The following is a 20,032-nucleotide window of genomic DNA, read 5'->3' on the forward strand; positions in this document are numbered from 1 at the left end:
AAACTCATCAATTTAATTGTTGATTACAAGGATTCCAAGGATATTTAGTGTCTTTTTCCTTCAGGCATCAAGAGATAAAGCTTCTTGACGATGTTTACGTTCTTCGCCTGTTCAATTTCTCTTTCGGATAAATTGAAGCTGAGTGTTGTTGAAGGATAAATGTCGGGTTTGGTGAACAGCTGCACACTTCTAAACGAAACGAAACACATCTTGTAACAAAACTCAAAACATCCTCGCGTAAACTGTATCTGTTTTACTTCGGATAATTTCGGACGGCATTATATTATTTAACACGGATGGTTTCAATTGCATTTTAATTTCGAAAAAATCAGTGCTGTCCATAATTATTACAATCGGGTTCTCAACTACGTTAACCTGCTCGACTTATGCTACAAAGTTGGGAAAATATGTGAATTCTTCTCCCTGATGCTTCGCTCAACGCATCATGTTGGAGAAAATAATTGGATACAGATTCTCACATACTTTGATGGATGAACGCCAATCGGTTGTGGAAACAGCGATTTAAATTTGCTGTTTCCACAACAAACTGGCGTTGGTGGCATAGCTTAAATAAAACTGCATTCTTTCAAAAATCAAGCCGATGGCAATGTTTTTCCATCAACAATACACATTTTGGATGTCTTTTTTTTTAGCCTATTGTGAGATGTTCATTTCAACTGTATTTTGAGTATAAAAATGAACTATCAACTATTGAATGAGTCGTCCAGTTTAATCCTCTGAAGTGGGCATGGAGCAGAACAAAACTTTTATTATTATTTTTTACTTCCTGATATTTTTATACTGTAGACATACTTGCATTAGGCCTCTGAAGTCAAACGTTAATACAAGTTTCTGATTCAATTCAACCAAAAATAAAATTGAAAAAATGCATCAAAAACCCGGCTGAACTACAACCCTTTCGCGCGAGCAAGGATGCTGCATGTTGGGCAGATGTGTGCGGTTGAACTACTTCCATCGCTGGATGCTGCTGCTGCTGCCGCTGCTGCTTCGGCTGCCGTGAGGCGAGCTTCGTTCGGACAATTGATAGGAACAGCAAGAAACAGTCTGAGTGAAAAGCTGAGCCTCATTCCTGGACCAAGCACTACACCAGCGGCAAGTGGCAAGTTTTCCTCCGGCATCTTATCGGTGATCTATCAATAGTCCGGCCCTCTCACCTGTGAAGAGAAAAATGGCCGAAAAGATGGGTCAGAAATCAGTGCCGACCGTCTGTGGAAGAAAAATGGATTAAAACCTCATAATTTACTTCTATTGCCGAAGTTTTGCGGCAAACCGTGTGAATTGGTGCCGGCGCTGTGCTGCACGGATAAATTGCAACCCCTTTTCGGTATTTCCATCGTTTTCTGTCTTGGAAAATCGTGACGTGGTACCGCGGTTCGAAGTGATCGTGAGGAATTTTGGGTCGCTTGAAAGGAAAAACCGGAAGAAGAAAAAATAACGAAGGGATTTGTTTGAGAAAAAGTGTTCGGAGAAGGGAAGGAGAAGTGGAATGAAGATGTTACGTTGGAAGGAATTTGTCTGAGTTGTAAGATTGAACTTTCCCAAAAAGATGTGGGTGGTGGGTGGCATGCTCTGCGAATCGAGTGCGTGTTCTTGGGTTTAGAGATAAAAATAAACGGATTAAATTGTTGAACAGTGCATAAATTGATGATTTATAGTTTTTCGAGAGATTATGAAATCAAATTTTTCATAGAGACAATCGTTATCAGTTCAGAAACAGTTTAATGCCACTGAATCGAGAGACGAGTTGAACTTTTGTGGCCAACGTCTCTATCAATAGTGTAAAGTGAAATAATTGGTTAGCACCCAACCAATAATTCGAAAAATTTACCTAAGGATAAACTAAGCAAAAATGGAAAAACAATCATTGTCGCAGACAGAAAATGAATTTTTAATAACTCACGTTCCGGATTTTTGCTAGCTATCAGTGTAAGTATATGGAATGGCTGCTTCAGGATTTTCGCTTCTGTCATAGGCTGATGATAGTGATGATGGTGATTGTGATAATGCATTCAAATGTGTTGGTGCAATAGTCGAGCCGGAGTGCAGTGAGTGCAGTGTTCGAATGCCGTATACTGGTGAAGCGGCAACAGCAGGTATAGTAATATAGCGAATGTTGACGTACGAGAAATCAATAGTTTTTCCTGATCTCTTCGAACCGCTCACACTCTCATTGTGGGCGCCGAAAAACATAAATTGAAAAAATGCAATGAAAGGCAACAATGGTTGAAAACATTGCGAAATATTCCGCTTGATTATATTCACTTTTACTAGAGTTTTTCTTTTTTTGACTATGCGTTAATGAGATTATAATCGAAATTATTAGAGTTCATACATCAATTGCGCTAGATGGTTTTGTTTGTTCGGTTTGAACTCATCATAAAAATTTATACCCAGCTGAATCCACTTAGTATACGGAGCAGTATTCTTCATCAGATGATTGCATTTTGCGGTTGGTTGATGATCAACAACTGGATCAGTCCATTATTATATTCGATACAGAAAATTATATCATAGATGTCAATTTAGCAACAGCATGCTGGGTATTTCTAAACTCGTTATTGGATATCTTGGTATTTGTTGATCAATTGCTTTGAATGAAGCATCTCGGAATTTTTCTATATCAAAATCAGCAAGTTAGAACCAATTCAACCACGTTCACGAGTGCCTTTCCAAAATACAACCAGGTTTGCTACGATTTTCACGCGGATTTTCGAATTAACGCGGTTAGAGGGCGAAACACTTCTAAATCTTTAATGAGGAAAGAGTTAATCGAAAAATAACGTGTACACTCTGTCCAACTTCTATAAGACCACCTTGATTCTATTTCGTTGCAACACAAACAGTTAGAATTTCAACATGATACATTCATACATTGTTGAATGCTTAAAATAAAGTATATTGAACGTCAGTTTCGTTAAAAGAGTTGTTTATTTATTTATTGTGCTTGAATATGATAATTTCAGCTGTCCAGTTTCTATAAGATCTATAAGATCAATTCAAAATTCATAAGTATTATCAATGAAAAATTCAAAACGATCGGCTGATTTACATGTCAATAATTGGCAACCTTGCCATTTCGGCTAATAACCTGGAAAATTCATGTTGGAATACTATTTACCAAATGCTGCTGAGCGAATTTCTCGATATTTTTCCATGTTTCCGAAATTGCGACCTTGAGCTCTCCAATCGTGGTGTACCGTTTTTCCTCAATGTAGATTCTGCGTACAACGATCTCCCTGAGATTTTCAACAAGATTGAAGTCTGTACAGCAAGCCGACCAGTCCAAAAAATTAAGTTTTTGGACCTTAATCCATTGCTTAGTTTCCTTGCTGATATGAGTAGTAGCATTGTTTTGCTGGAATGTGATTTTTTGTGGCGATATCCACGCAAAAACGGTAGGAGAGAGGATTCTAGAACATGTATGTAATCCTTGAACTATGTGAAAGCTATCTTGAGCTTTTCGGTTACACAGAATCCCGCCCAAACCATGCACGAGCCTCCACCAAAATTCCTGGTTGAAAAATACTGTTCCTTCTTCCGTAAATCACGCCAGTACCCGTTGAAACCATCAGGACCATCCAAATGGAACTTTTTTTCGACAGTGAAAGTTACATATACCTTGAGGAGCTTTTCGTTATGGTATATAGCAAAATGTATTCTTTTGGAAACATTCTTTATCATAACATACCATGTTCCACTGTCGGTTCATGTGAGCTTTGGCAAAACTCAGACGTCTTCCGATGTGAGATGGTGTAAAACGAGAAGCTTTAACCTTTTTAACCCTCTTTATGTGAGTAACATTTAAATTGAAATATTGCTCTATTTGCATAAGTGATTCTTAGGTATTCGAAGCCGTTCTAGCTACTTCCCGCTTATACCATTCAGAGAGCTTCAATTTACGCGGAGCTCTCTTCTTCTTACCGTATCCTTGAGGATTCGTCAAAAAAATGAGCACTACTTGATGGGATCGTCTAACCCGACGAGAAATTTTTCTGATACCAACATTTTCTTGGTGAAATGCATCGATTTGTCTTTCTTTTCTCTCCGCGAGCATTTTTCCCTTCGGCATTTTCCAGATTTATTGACCAAACAACAAAAACAACAGAAAAATGTAACTGGTCTTATAGAAACTTGACACTTGAAAAATACAAAACCTTTGGCTTACGCTCAGCACTTGCACACACACATATGAAAATCATGCAGTGTATGGTAGTCACAAATACCAATACACTAGAATATAAGTTGAAGAATTGTTTGTTCGCAATGACACAAAGCAGCAAGATCATTAGCTGGTCTTATAGATGTTGGACAGAGTGTAGTATTACTATTGTTGAAAAAGTTACAGGAAGGTTGTGTTCGAGACACGACCGCACATGACGTAGGATTACTTTAGGCGATTTGTTGCATATTGATGTTGGATATGTTTGTAAAACTCCATTATTGATTTCTTTGTTGATTTTTGGTGGCCCTGAAAAGGACCGTTTAGTTTGATTGTTGGGTAATGTTGGAGCACTCCATCAGTGGTACAACAGAGTGATTGAGTTTTTACACCACTGGATGCAGAAAATAATAATCTATCGACTGTAAATTGACCATGTCATTCGAGCAATTGGCAACAGCTCCAAAACAAAAATTCTCTATAGCAGATTGTAAAAAAAACAAATTGCATTCAACCAAAGCGAACCATAAGAAGACAACTCCGATTCTTTAACAAATTTTCGGACAGCTCCTGGGATCAGATGTCGTCGTGATATTTTAAGTAAGACAGCCAAAAGGCTGCCATGAAGTATAGAAGCGCGCTAAGAGGGCTAATCTGCATGCATTTTCAAACGGTTTTATTTAGCTTGCCCTGTTATCTGTTTGTACGTTTGTATGTTTTTATGTTTGTATGTTTGTAACATGTTTGTCTGAAGCGCTGACCCACATTAATAGAAATTTGACCCCCTTCCGGTTGACCGATTGATCAGAAATTTGGAACACACCTTTATCTTTGTAGTCATTATAAAACTGCGTATTTCATAATCTTGAAAATCCAAGATGGCGGCCGCTACAAAATGGCGGACCACATATTTTCTCAAAACCTCATCAATATGGGTTTTCCAAAACCCCATCAATATGGGTATCAAATGAAAGGGCTTGACTAGTAGAATACGGTTATTTGAGAAAAATTCAAATCCATGATGGCTGCCACTACAAAGTGGCGGACTACATATTTTCTCAAAACTTCATTAATATGGGTATCAAATGAAAGGGCTTGACCAGTAGAATATGGTTATTTATGATAAATGTAAATCCAAGATGGTTGCCACTACAAAATGGCGGACTACATATTTTCTCAAAATCTCATTAATATGGGTATCAAATGAAAGGGCTTGACTAGTAGAACACGGTTATTTATGAAAAATGACAAAAATTCTCTATAAAAATTCTCTAAAAAATAATGAATCACTTTTGACATAGGACTTTGTCTTTGATTTCTATATAGGGGGTCACTCTACGAAACATGTAACGGGTTATTAAGAGTTTTCAAACGCATATTACTCAATATCGTTATTGCGACATATGTTGTGTTATATATCAGTAAAAAAGTTAACAATTTAACGATTAAAATGGGTATGTTTTTTTCGATTTCACAAACCACTCGCTTTCCTCCCCGACGCAACGAGCAATCTGTTTACCTAAATTAGGGCGTTAGCTTACAATATGAGTTGATGCATATAATGAATTATTCTCCATTTACCGATAATAGGCATTTATCAGTTATTGTGTAGGTGTAGGTCGTGTAGGTCTTGCTACTAACAATTTAAGTAATTTTGTTCCAGGATGTCATAATATCAAGCATGTTGTTTGCTTATGTATAAAATGCAATTAATGAATTTATCTGGTCGCTGATTTAAAAGATTATCTATTGTAGTGCACTCCAGTTTGTAATGTATGCAGTGTCAGTTCGTTCTATCACTCAGGGAATAAGTGATAGTCGCACCAGGACTTTGCATATCCCCCCACGAAGGTATGACTTCCTTTATAAAGTACCCTTACGAAAGGGTATACTCACGTATATATACAGCTTGAGTAGCCGCGATCTTAATAATATGCTCTCTGTATGTGTCTTCCTAAGAAACCCGCTTCGCTTCCTCGAAAGTACATGCCCATTATCTTTTCCCTTTCCTATACATAAGCAGAACTTAACACCCAATGAGATCAATTCACTACAGCAACTACACTCATGGCCATATAATACTCTATATACATCACCGGCTGTAAAGATCAGGGCCCGAAATCTCCGAAGTCAAAAATGAGGACCGACTCTACTCTCATCAGCTTCGCTTCGACTAGAACTGCTTCGGCAGTCGCCGCCAACAAAAAGTGACTTGACTAGAAAATGAATTGACTAGCGTTGACTAGCGAGGATGACTGGTGACCTAGTCCAGTCAGTGGTTATTTTAACTGACTCGACTAATGAATACAAATCTGCCTAATATTGGGTTGGGGAAAAAGAAATGTCGTATATTGTCAATATATGGCAACACTTAAACATACCTTGGGTTGTACTTATCGCATCGGGTCATACTATACGGCTATTTAAAGACGACAATCTGTGCTACAAGTGTCGTTTTGATAGTGTTGTGATAGTCCTTTTCAGTCTAAAGTTATAGCGCGTCAAAGATGGAGTCCATCAAGCAAGAAATTCGCCATATTTTACGTCTTTACTACCTGCGATGTAAAACTGCAATGAAGGCGGCCGAAAAAAATCGTGTAGTTTATGGACCTGATACTGTAACGATTCGCACAGCACAGCGTTGGTTTGATCGATTTCGTTCTGGTGTAGTGGCTATCGAAGATGACACCCCGTACTGGTAGGCCAATCGTCGTGGAAACCGATAAAATCGTTGAAATCATCCAAGTAGACCGGCATGTGAGCACTCGCTCGATTGGCCAGGAACTGGGTATAGACCATAAAACCGTTTGGAACCATTTGCAGAAGATTGGGTTCCAAAAAAAAGCTGGATGTATGGGTGCCACACGAGTTGACGCAAAAACGCGCGGTCAGCCGACCCAAACCATCGTCAAGCCCGGATTGACGGCCAGGAAGGTTTTCCTGTGTGTTTGGTGGGATTGGAAGGGAATCATCCACTATGGGCTGCTCAACTATGTCCAGACCCTTAACTCGGTTCTCTCCTGTGAGCAGCTTGACCGTTTGAAGCAGGCGATTGATCAGAAGCGGCTAGAAATGATCAATAGGAATGGTGTTGTTTTCCACCAGGACAACGCTTGGCCTCACCCGCCAGAAGCTACGGGAGCTCGGATGGGATGGCCTACTGCACCCACCGTATAGTCCGGACCTGGCTCCAAGTGATTATCATCTCTTCCGGTCCATGCAAAACGCTCTTGGTGATACTAAGTTGGTCTCAAAAGAGGCTTGCGAAAACTGGCTGTCTGATTTTTTGCAAATAAGGAGGGGATAATGAAGTTGCCTTCTAAATGGCAACAAGTTTGCGAACAAAACGGTGCATATTTGACTTAAATTGGATAATTTTAAGTATGTTAAAAAAAGCGTCAAATTTCGATCAGAAATACGACATTTCTTTTTCCCCAACCCAATATTATACAAATGATATACCAGTATGGGAGAGGAGCACATTTTCTGTTATTTTTAGGCTCATTTAATGTAATAAATCAAGATGCCAAAACATGTGCTAAAAATTAATTTTGGGTGTGGGATTGATGAAAGCGGTCCCTAATCGCGGATTAGAGCACGGAAATAGGTGCTTATGATGGAAATTAGAGCCCCAGGCAATCACGATTCTTAAGTGGATTTTTAGATGTCCTTATTTTTTTTAAGCGAACCTACCCCTCACTCTTGGAGGCGCATCTTGAGCATGAGACGTTTTTCAAAAGAATCGCACGCGACACGAACGGTCCATCGACATCTCGTCCCAGATCTTGGAAATGAGCTTCTTGAATTGGTCCATAGTACTAACTTTATGTTCGCTCTATTTGGACAGCATTTACGATCATACATAAAAGTCCAGGGGTTATGGTCCGGGGAGCTGGGAGTGCACATAGTCTTAACGAGAAAATCAGTCAAATTCTCTCGACACCACGCTTGGACGATATTCGCCGTGTGTTTTCCAGAACCTCGGTCTACGCGGCGTTGAATTTCATGTTTTTCTCGATAAACACTAGTGGGAGCTTTTCACGGCCCCCCAAACCATCACCGACGCGGCGCTCTGGAACCGCCGATCATTTTGGACATTGTGCGGCTGTTGCAACACAAAGAGTTTCTCATCAGAAAATACAAACTTCTAACCTGTGTACCGCGAAAGTATCGGTTTGGCTCTGTCCAGCCTCTTCATCGTTGTAGCCTTCGTTATCCCGTGAACTTTGCGTTTCTTGTACGGCTCGTATCCCAGGTCCGTTGTCATGATGGTGTGGGCAGTCCCGATCGACACATCCAGGATCGAGCGATTAATTTTTCAACGAATCCGCTCCCTCACCACCTTGATGGCTGCTGTCGTCCACGCCGAACGCGGCCGCTCGGATCTCGCATAGCCCTAAGCTGACACCAATAACCAATAATGACACACATAAAGGTGGAAACAGAATGCCGCGTTGTGCGTTGCTTCTCATCAGCTGTCATTGCTTGCGTTTTGTACTAAATCATTCGCCTGACGCAGTCGATTTGCAGTCACAATCTAGCATTCGCGTCACCACTTTTCATGTAAACAAAAACAAAATAAAATTCGTATGAAAATCTTGTTCACTTTTCATGTAAACAAAAACAAAATAATATTCGTATGAAAATCTTATTCTTGTTGTGTCCACGGATCAGTTGAATGTTTTTAAAAACAACACATTGACATATCCGCGCTGGCGGCATTGAGCTTCGTTTATTAGTTTAGGGGAGAGTGAAAGAATAGATGATTTTCAGTCGGAATGAACACGTTTTCAAAATTAAAATTATGAATGAAAATTAGCTTTTCTATATCAAAATAGTATTCTAGTTGAATGAAAAACATTTTTGTTTGCAGGTGGTGAAAAAGTCTCATGCGATTTTTTTATGAAGACAAGTCTATATTATGATGAAAAAATTCAGCAACAATGTTGGATTTGTTTAGCCATATGGTTCAATGAAAGTCAGAAACACGTGTTTCAAGTAGTCAAATAACATGATGTGAAAATTTTCATTCAAATTTTAGAATTTAAAAACCGGCTTCGTGTCTTCTAATCTGATAGAGATTACACTAATGAGTTTTGGACCCAAATTATGGCCCTAATTTGAAGTTGTCACCAGACGTCGACACCATGCCACTGTCATCGCGAATTCGGCGCAAGCAGTTTAGAACAAATGTTAGCGTTTAGTACAACGATGCTAATAACGCAACGCATTATTGTGTTCGACTAAATGGAAACACACATATTTAAAATGAAGTGTCAAATCACAATTGTCGCAACGCGACACATAGCGCGGTATTCTGGTCCCACCTTAACGCACACGGTGCGCACCTACACAACGATGAAAAGTTGTATTCGAACTTTTTGAACATCCTGTATTTCGTTAGCGCAAAGATCAAATAGACTAAGAACACTGATCACGATGTAATTGTAGAGCATATGGGAATTCAATTTTTAGAATTTTCCCATTTTCTTCCACAGTTTTCCGGAAATTTTTCAGTTGTCATGTTTGGTTGAAATATGTGTTTCTTTTGTATGTGACAAAAATGTACGTTTTGTGCCCCTTCCATGGCCAGGTCTATCAACAATAGTCCATAATTTTTGAATTTAATTGCAATTTTCACAACCAAATTCGAATGGCGCCGCCCTGTTGAAAGACGACGCACCTCGTTGCACTTCTAACTGTTCATTACTGTTGACGGTAAGCTATCTAAACCAGGCCCGGTGATAAAATTTTGACTACATTGACAACATTGAATGATATTGATGATAAGTGGTAGCTAATAAACTAAGCTATCAGATGATCAAAGTTGCTGTTAAATTTTTCGAACACTTAGTACGATACGATAGTATAAAAGTAGCGACAGTTTTTAAATAACGTATACCTTATCTTCATGCATTATTTTTTGAAAAAGTCACAGAGCTTATAAAATTACATAAAATGTCGATAGTACCCTGTGCGCTGTCGAGTGCATAAAAATCACAAGTTGGAGGGCACTCAAAATATATGGTTATATTTTCGAACGAAGTGGATAACCCCGTATTTACGATGATTGTCAGCCCTTGCTGCAGTTTTTATTAGTGTTCAACATTTCGTTGCATCATGATGTGGTTAGTGCTCTGATCAAGTATACAAGATGAAGATTATTTTGACACCAAAAAAATATTATTTACAATTGCAACAATAGTTGAACAACCTTTTCAGGCATGAAAGAGGTAAATCTAAACTTCTCTGTCCCGGCAAGGTGCAAAAATGAATCATGTGTACACATCCGCATCGTGAAGTCTTCGCATATGCCCTGTGCGTCGGCGGATATGTGAACGGGACGGATTCTGGCGAAGTGCAAACTCTCGCATGCAAGTGTATTGTCGATGTGAATAGTATTTGGGCGTTCAATAACTCGCAATAATCAAATGTGATGATAGCGTCTGTGTTGGTATGAGAACGTAGCATTGGTCAGCGATTTGCATTCATCGTCGGTATTTGTGTGTCCGGTGGTGTCGAGACAGATCCAACATTTATTCAACTATACCGGAAGAACGGACGAGTAGATAGCCATTGCTAGCAATGGGTCGAATAGGTTTCCTCAATTTCAATTGAACCATAGGTTGAATTCTATGGTTGTTGACTAGTGAATGTGTTGGAAAAAGGATGATTGTATACATTTAAAATTCATATAAGAAGTGACCTGAGGTGATTGGATTTTGGAATATTTTCTGGATATTCTACTACAGCTGACTCACTAAGAATCCAAATTCACATCAATTTGGTATGGTAGCATGAGTGGAAGCTTGACGTAGAACTTTGAGCATCTGGGACAATTGCTGTGTAATTGAGTTTTTGTAACATTTTGGCCCAGCAAACACCATTTGTTATTTAAATTGAACTGAATATCAAACGGGTTGTGAGAGTTGCAGTGGTAAAAATAATCCGGAACCATACAATATTATTGCTATCTGTTCAATAGTAAACTGTTGAAAAAAATAATTAATGTTTCTACATTAACACGAAATACTCAACATCCTCTGGTTTTCTCGTATCGATGGGCACAAACGTAAATAAAATTCACAATTAATAAAACCGTCCCTACAGAAATACTAATCGATTGTTCGCCATTTTTTATGATGGACACCAACAAAAAGAAAATACGACTTATTGTTCAGTTTAACTTCGATAAAACCTAAAACACAAGCCAGACTCGAGAACGTTGGTCAAACCAAGATTGCCGTTAGAATTGTTTTTTGTTGTGGGTTTGGTGGAATTGGCATTGAAACATCTACTTTGCACCGTTTTAATAATACTAAATTCCAAATTCTGACTTGTGTTGCTATTAATGGGTTCGTCTGAAGGAAAGTAATCTTCCCGAAGTGGTCAGCACTCGCAAATACAGGGCATTTCAGATTCAACGCTCACGCAACAAACTTTTAAAACATCTACAAAAGTGAACTTTTTTTTTAAATGAGAATAAAGCTTATTTTAAGAAATTTTCGATGTGACCATCCCTTTTTTCGATAACGCGTTTTAAACGGTGAACAAGATTCTTCATGCACAACTCTAACATTACGACTTCGATGCTGTTGAAAATCCAAGTTATTTCTTCTTTAAGTTCCTCCAAATTTTTTGGCTTATTAACATAGCAACGGTCCTTCACGTACCCCCATACTTCCACTCGACGACGAGAAATGTTGAATTCTTATCATAAGAGGACAAAGTTTCATTAAGGCTTCGGTTGATCGAATAATACGATTTCACTAAAAATACACATAAAAATACAATACAGATCAATGTAATGGGAACGTAGTCTCCATCAATCGAGGAACAGAGGCGGCCCTAAGCTGCCGAGGTGACACAATCCGAGTCGGCCGCCAACCCGCCGTCGGAAGCGACGGCCTTTCGCAAACAAACCTGTGTTCCATAGATTGCCCGGTGAGTTTGAAACATAGGAGATGGATCCTTTAGGCGGTTTTACTCGCGGAATCCGCGGCGGTGAATCCGCCTAATGTGACATCAGCCTTAGTTAGGTCCGACCGAGCGTTAGCGAGCGTCGGAAGGCATTCGTTTGCTCGGTTTAGTTTTGCTTTGAAATATATCATTTATATTTCAGTGCAAAAATTAACCGGGCAAATGTCAAAATCTTCAGGAGCTAGAATGGGAGGTTTTGTTGCATTTTTATTCATAACTAGCTGACCCGACTAACTTCGTCCCGCCCAAAATAGATTTTTTGATTTGAATACTTTCAAACATCCACAATTTCTTACTAAGTGAACGTTAGTGAGTCCAACCACTGAAATCTTCATTGATTGATTACCCTTTGATCCTTTACAATTTCCTGCTACTATAAATTGTCTAGTACTTCAAAAACAAAAATTCGTCCTTATAATATAAAATTATTTTCAGACACAATTCTCGTTTAAGATTCTTCAAGAATTTGGAAATAACATGTTTCTCCGTTACATAAAATACATGTTTGATACAGAGAATATTACAAAATAAAGACAGCTCAAATCGAACCATTCCTTCCTCGGGTTTAGAGCACACCAACACATTTGGCCTTTCATCTTTGTTTATATAGATAGAAGATATAGGAATGCGTTATTCCGTCTGAAAATCCTTTTCCATTTATGAACAAGAATCAATTTCGTTAGCGCCAACATCAAATGGACTAACAACGCTTAGTTAATTGAAGAACATATGGAAATTCAATTTTCCGATTTTTCTTTCCGCTATATTGGTCTACGGGAAGACACTCAAATTGAACCATTCCTTCCTCGGGTTTTGCGCTTACCAACACATTTGGCCTTCCATTTTTATTTATAGATATAAGATATGGAAATGCGTTATTTCGCCTGAAAATCCATTTCCACTTACGAACAAAGATCAATGTCGATAGCGCAAATATCGAATGGACTAACAACGCTTATTATGATGTAATTTTCGAACATGTGAAAATTCAATTTTTCGAATTTTCTTGCCTTCCAGGATTTTCCGAAAATTTTCCGATTTTTCTCTCTGATATATTGATCTATGCAAAATTCAATTTTATTATTCAACATTATTGCCTTTGAGGGCGATACAGCGATTATAGCGATCATGCAACTTTTCGATACCATTTTTATAGTAGTCTTTCGGTTTTTCCTCAAAATAGGCCTCATTTTCGGTGATTACTACATCATCGGTCTTCAATTTCTTGCCTGCGAGCATTCTCTTCAGGTCTGCGAACAGAAAATAGTCCCTGTGGGCCATATTGAAAGAATACGGTGGATGCGGAAGCAATTCGAACCCCAATTCATGCAATTTTACAATCAGTACACGAAATTTGGATTTTTCGTTTTTTTTTCACAATAATAAAAGTTGCTTTATTCTCAATGCTGTAACTCACGAACCAATCGACCGATTGCTATCAAATTCTGACATGGATACGTGTCAAAGTTGGTGCTTTGTGATAGTCAAGTAGATTTTTGCACGAGGCGCCATCTAGACGTCAACCTCATGAACTTTCCAGCCGAACTGTTACCGATGTTCCGGAGGAAGTAAAGGGCGAACACGAAATTAATGCGACACATTCAACAGGGCATAACTTTTTTACCATTGGGTAAAAATCAACCAAATTTTGCACACTTTCTCATTGATGTGTATTGTCTACATGCTGTCAAACTCGAAGTCGTGTTTTTCGATTCAACGAAAATGGAGGTGAACCAACGCGAGTCGAGAGAACAAATTGTTTCCAAAAATCTGGAATTTCCTGACCTATCGCACCGGCAGTTGGGAAAAATGTTGAACATTCACCATTCAACCGTCTCCAGAGTGTTGAAGCGGTTCCAGGAGCGGTTGACGTTGGACCACGGCAAAGGAGCTGGAAGAAAACCCGGGGCCGGAGAACAAAAAGACGGAGGGAAAGGTGAAGCGGATGATTAAAGCAAATCCCAACGTCTCAAGCCGTGATTTGGCTAAAAAGATCGGCATGTCGCAGAGCTACGTCCAGAATGCAAAGAAGAGAGCTGGACTACATACATACAAGGTACAGAACTTCCCAAACCGCGATGAGCGGCAACAATCGACGGCTAAAACTCGGGCACGGAAGCTCTACGAGAAGATGCTGACAAAATATGGCTGCCGTGTGATGGAAGACGAAGCGTATATAAAAGCCGATTTTAAGCAAATCCCGTGGTTGGAGTTTTTCACCGGCAAGAGCAAGTTCGATGTGGACGACAAATTTAAGAAGAAGGAAATGTCGAAGTTCGCCTCCAAATATCTCGTTTGGCAGGCCTTCTGCTCTTGCGGACTGAGGAGTGAGCCTTTCGTGACAAAGGGCACAGTAAATGGCGAGATCTACAAATCTGCCTCGAGAAGCGCCTTTTGCCGTTCTTGCAGCAGCACGACGAAGCTCCGCTATTTTGGCCAGATTTGGCATCATGCCACTATTCTAAAAGTGTCCTGAAGTGGTATGAGGCCAATTCTGCCCATTTTGTTCCAAAGGACATGAACCCGCCAAACTGTCCGGAGCTGCGCCCGGTGGAGCAGTACTGGGCAATAATGAAGCGGGAACTTCGGAAGAGCAAGAAGACAGTTCAAAGATGAGAAGGACATGTTAAGAAAATGGAAAAAAAGGCTGAGAAACTGGTACCGGATGACACTGTAAAGACTTTGAAAGGGGGCATCAAGCAAAAAGGCGTTCAATTTTACACGCAAGGCTCCATCGATTAACTTTTCTTTTGATTTTTGAAGTAAATATATGTATAAAACTACCCTAAAATTTTGGTTTGATTCTAAACATTATAACAAAATTGGCATGACATTTTCGGTGTCGCAATAATTTCGTGTTCGCCCTTTAAGGAAGCAGAAACTTTCAAAGTTTGCCAAGAAATACATGATTTGGAAAACGATCTGCTCATGTGGCAAACGTAGTACTCCGTTCGTGACTAGCGGGCCTGTAAACGGGTAGATCTACCTCAAGGAGCGTCTACAGAAGCGTCTGCTTCCTCTGTTGAAGCAACACGAGGGTCATATGATCATCTGGCTGGATCTAGTTTCGTGACACATCCCTCTCCCCCCCCAACGCACCGGAACCAAGACCCATCGGAAAATACTGGGCTATCTGGAGCAGGCACTACGGAAGCATTCTCAATTCTGAGGAAGACATGAAGAATAACTGGGTTTCGGTACAGAAGAAGCCGTAGCCAGATGTTGTACAAAACCTTATGAGTGGAGTTAAGCGTAAGGTGCGAGCATACGGTTATGATATTGAAGTTGAATGAAATAAATATGTCGAAAGCTTACTAATGGGTTATAATTTTGTACTGCGTTTTTTCCGTGGTATAATTTGATGCGGGACACCCTTTAAGAGGGACGCCATACTTAGGAGTTAGCACTTATTGGAAAAAATAAACCTGCAAAGGCTAAGAAAGCTTTCGGATTGTTTTTTTTTATCGGATTCATGATTTCTTTTACCATAGTTTTTTTTCATAAATAATGTTTGTTTGAAGCAAAAGATCGAATTGATTTTTGGAAACTAAAATTTTGGAATTTTATAGGAAGTAGTTATAAACAATTGAAGGAGGAGACCGTGTGGAATAAATACGTTAGGCAACGATAGTATAATTCCCGATAGAGAACTGCTGTCGTCCTTTGGTGCGAAAGTCGGTGATTTCGAGGATCGGGATCTCTCCTAGAGTAAATTTAAAGTCCGCAGCGATATGTTGAAGCAAACGAAACAAGGATCTTAGAGAATACTATGAGGAATGTTTTCGATTCAACCCTGTAACCGAACCGAATATTCAATATTCCAGCCCGGAATGGAATCGAATTTTGTCCACGTCATGGTATGCAAACGTTACGTATGCGTAAACTATCCACTACTACAGCTGCCCGAATCATAACACAATGGAACGCACGAATGCACCCTCATGCATGGCCGCTTACGTCCAACATGCCGTTTTCGTGTTTGTGCATTTACGCACGCTCGCCGATTTTCCCTTTAATGATTGATCAAATTGCAATCCCATTTTCACGCAGCAGCAGCAACGGCGAAGTAGTATTTTACGAATCATGTCACGGTTGTAAAATTTAATCGTTCTCCCACCGACACCACCCCCTTGGGGGCGCTTTGAAGCGTTCGGGGTGCAGGACAATGATGAACCGTTTCAGTAGCCGGAAGCTGCTGCTGTGCCGGTACGAGTAATATTACGAAACAGGACATCGATTAAGGTGCGAAAGGAGGGGATGCGGGAGAATATACCGAACCGATTGAATTAGTCGGCGCATGTTTGGTGAGTAAAGTTGTATACACACGATAGATGTAGTACGGATATGATAGGAGAGCAAACAGATGCAGTCTATATAGGTATGTCTCATGTTTATTTTCGATGCGTGATGTTCGGATGTTCGAGATACTTTTCTCTTCATGTATATCTCGATATTGATCTCATTCGTAGTTTTGTCTGAAACATAAACTTACAATGATTCAAAGTGCTTATTGTCTGATCGTCAAATGTGCTTTAGAACTGATCGTTGTCAGTAGCTTAGATTTGTGCACCAACAAAGAAAAATAGGAGTCGATCATTTGATTGTTATGTGAACAATTCTAGAGGGCGTTGGCCTTTACGGTACAAATATTTGTTTTCCGGGTACATCCGCGCTTTACTCTTTCAAGTTATTATCTTTTTCCAACAGAGAAGGACAGCTGTGATGTAGAACGACACCAACCATTAAGCTCAAAAGCTATCTTTCGACATCAATTAACTTCCGCGAATTAAGGCTATGGAAAAACGTACCGCTGAAAGTCTTCCTTCATCAGCCCTTTACCTTCCCCGAGCACCCATCCCTGTTCCGATGTCGGCTGTTATCGTTTTTGTTCATCTTGAAACCAATTGTGTGGAACGTAAAGTTAGCGTCAAACTCGGAAATAGATTTAAAATTTACATATTAATTAAAAAGCGTTTTCCGCCGTCATCTTCACTCTACTTCACCGTCGATATCCGGGGAGCCGGTTTGTTCGATGATATGGAAATTTTCAAACCACTGCACCGCCATTGCTCGAGAGTTCTTGAATTGGATGGCTCCCGCACTGGAACGGTTGAATTGGAAAAATTAATGATCAAAGTCGTTAGTGTTCGATAGTACCTCTCACAGCTGTGGATAGTTAGCACGATGAGGCAATAATATCATTGTGTCCACTGAGGCTTCGAATTTCCGAATTGGGAGAAAATGTAATTCCAATTTTTTTGTGAAGATTACATAGGGTGTATTTTTTTTGGACGTTCGTTTGTTGAACATTTATTCCTGTCAGCTTCATGAAAAAGTCTATGTGATGAATTCACAGTTTGTTTCATCATTGGTCACCGAAAACCAGAGCAACACTTCAAATGACTGAATTATGTTATCAGAATTCGTACTCTGAAAAATGTGTTTTCTAAACTTAGACTTTTTTATACTTGTCATAAGGCGTCGTGCACAAATTACGTAACGCTAAAAATCCGTATTTTGGACCACCTCCCTCCCTCCCCCTACGTAACGCAATTTCCTATCTCTAATACACAGTAAGTAACGCAACCTCGACCTCCCTTCTCGCGTTACGTAATTTGTGCACGACGCCTAATCGGACTAGATCAATATAAAAAATATATTAGGCTGTCAAAAAAGTCCTGCGGTATTTTCGCGAGGTGTCGTTGTAAGCGCGTAGTTCTAGTTGTATTCATTGTATCGAGTCATACTATAGCTTGTTGGAAAGGTATTTTTGCGCGCTATAATATGTGACAAGTCACTTGTTGGGTCTTGCTGCCTGTTGAAGTTTGCCCCGCCCTTGGTATTTATTAAGAACAAAAAAAAAAGGAGAAAACACACATTAATAGAAAAAATTGCTGAATAGGGTCCTTCGAATAAAATTAAAAAAACATATTATTTCCTAAACTATATTTCGATAAATAAAACCTAAAATAAAATTGAAATGACAGATTAAAAAATAGCTATTTAAGAATTAAAAGAAAGACGGCACATAGTCATACACAAAACGAATTAAGGATTATATACAGCACAAACAACATTACACAACACATTAAAACATCGCTGCGGTTGGTAGTGCTGAAGGCGATGAAAACCAACCCGGATTTAGCGGGTCGTAGAGGTTCCGGTTGGAGCGAGTCGGGACTTGTCCGAGCCACGTTTCAGAGACTAGACGTGTTGTCGATTGGAGCGAATAATATAATATCGAGTTAAATTGGAACGAAAATACATTCTTTTACGAAGTCGAAGAAGGAGTCACCTTCCGTACAAAACCCATCCAGTGGGTTGTAGCGGTCGCGCAGTAACGTGAAGTGAACTACAAGATCGGTGATTACCGTCATATAACCAGAGCGCGGTGTGGCGTGGCCGGGGATCCGTACCGGCACCCTGAACGACGAACGAGAGGACAAGGCGGCGACGATCCGAATCTCCGCCAAACAGGAGAACCAACGCAGGAACGAGGGAGTATCAGCGGCAGTCACAATCTACGCCGAAAGTGGAGTCAACGCAGGAACGAGGTAGTATCAGCGGCGGGCCCTGATCGATAAATCGAATAAAGACCGTCTCTTTAGGAAACTATAATCGGTGTTTTCCCTTTTCTGAGAAACCTAATTTTGCTGGAATTGAGCCGACCGTGGGAGGGAAAAGAAGAAGTACATGCAGGCAGCTGGGCGTAGCAAGCCCTTAGTTACAAATATAGTCCTTGACAGTGTTTTGTTTGGTTAAGTCGTTCGTGAGTTATAGTGTCGCAAATATGGAGCAAAATAAAGAGAAAATCCAACATATTTTACAGTACTCCTATGACAAAGGCAAAAATGCATCTCAAGCTGCCAATAAAATTTGTGCAGTTTATGGACCCGATACAGTTTCCATTTCCACCGCACAATGATGGTTTCAACGTTTTCGTTCTGGTGTAGAGGTCTTCGAAGATGCGCCACGCTGAATTAGCCGAGAAAGACCGGCATTGTAGCAGCCGTAGCATCGGCCAAGAGCTGGGGATAAGTCATCAAACCGTTATTAACCATTTGAAGAAGCTTGGATTCACAAAGAAGCTCGATGTATGGGTGCCACACACGTTGACGCAAAAAAACATCTTTGACCGTATCAACGCATTTGAATCGCTGCTGAATCGCAACAAAATCGACCCGTTTCTGAAGCGGATGGTGACTGGCGATGAAAAGTGGGTCACTTACGACAACGTGAAGCGCAAACGGTCGTGGTCGAAGCCCGCTGAAGCGTCTCAGACGGTGGCCAAGCCCTCATTAACGGCCAGGAAGGTTCTGCTGTGTGTTTGGTGGGATTATCAAGGAATAATCTATTATGAGCTGCTTCCCTATGGCCAAACGCTCAATTCGGACCTGTACTGCCAACAACTGGACCGCTTGAAGGTAGCACTCATGAAGAAGAGGCCATCTTTGATAAACAGAGGCCGCATTGTCTTCCATCAGGACAACGCCAGGCCACACACTTCTTTGGTGACGCGCCAGAAGCTCCGGGAGCTCGGATGGGAGGTTCTTTTGCATCCGCCGTATAGTCCGGACCTTGCACCAAGTGACTACCACCTGTTTTTGTCCATGGCGAACGAGCTAGGTAGTCAGAAGTTAGCCACAAAAGAGGCCTGTGAAAATTGGCTATCCGAGTTTTTTGCCAATAAGGAAGCGAGCTTCTATAACAGGGGTATTATGAAGTTGGCATCTCGTTGGGAACAAGTCATCGAACAAAACGGCGGATATTTGACTTAAAACAGATGATTGTAACTAATTTTAGGAAGAAATGAAAATTCAAACAAAAAAATACCGCAGGACTTTTTTGACTACCTAATATTATAAATATAAT

At 40.1% G+C, this 20,032-nt stretch overlaps 1 protein-coding gene across 5 annotated transcripts in view; it reads left to right on the plus strand.

Moving 5' to 3' along the window:
* The first annotated feature begins 979 nt into the window (after positions 1-979).
* LOC129770824 (cell adhesion molecule Dscam2) overlaps positions 980-20,032 on the plus strand; it is a 388,958-nt gene continuing 369,905 nt past the window's right edge. For 4 of the 5 annotated variants that reach the window (XM_055773919.1, XM_055773924.1, XM_055773923.1 and 1 more), the window contains exon 1: positions 980-2,114. The gene's annotated coding sequence lies outside the window, so the exon portion shown is untranslated. The remainder of the gene's footprint in view (positions 2,115-20,032) is intronic. The other variant, XM_055773921.1, reaches the window with a different exon arrangement.

Source organism: Toxorhynchites rutilus, chromosome 2, assembly GCF_029784135.1.
Source record: "Toxorhynchites rutilus septentrionalis strain SRP chromosome 2, ASM2978413v1, whole genome shotgun sequence".
NCBI classification, from domain to species: Eukaryota; Metazoa; Arthropoda; class Insecta; order Diptera; family Culicidae; genus Toxorhynchites; species Toxorhynchites rutilus.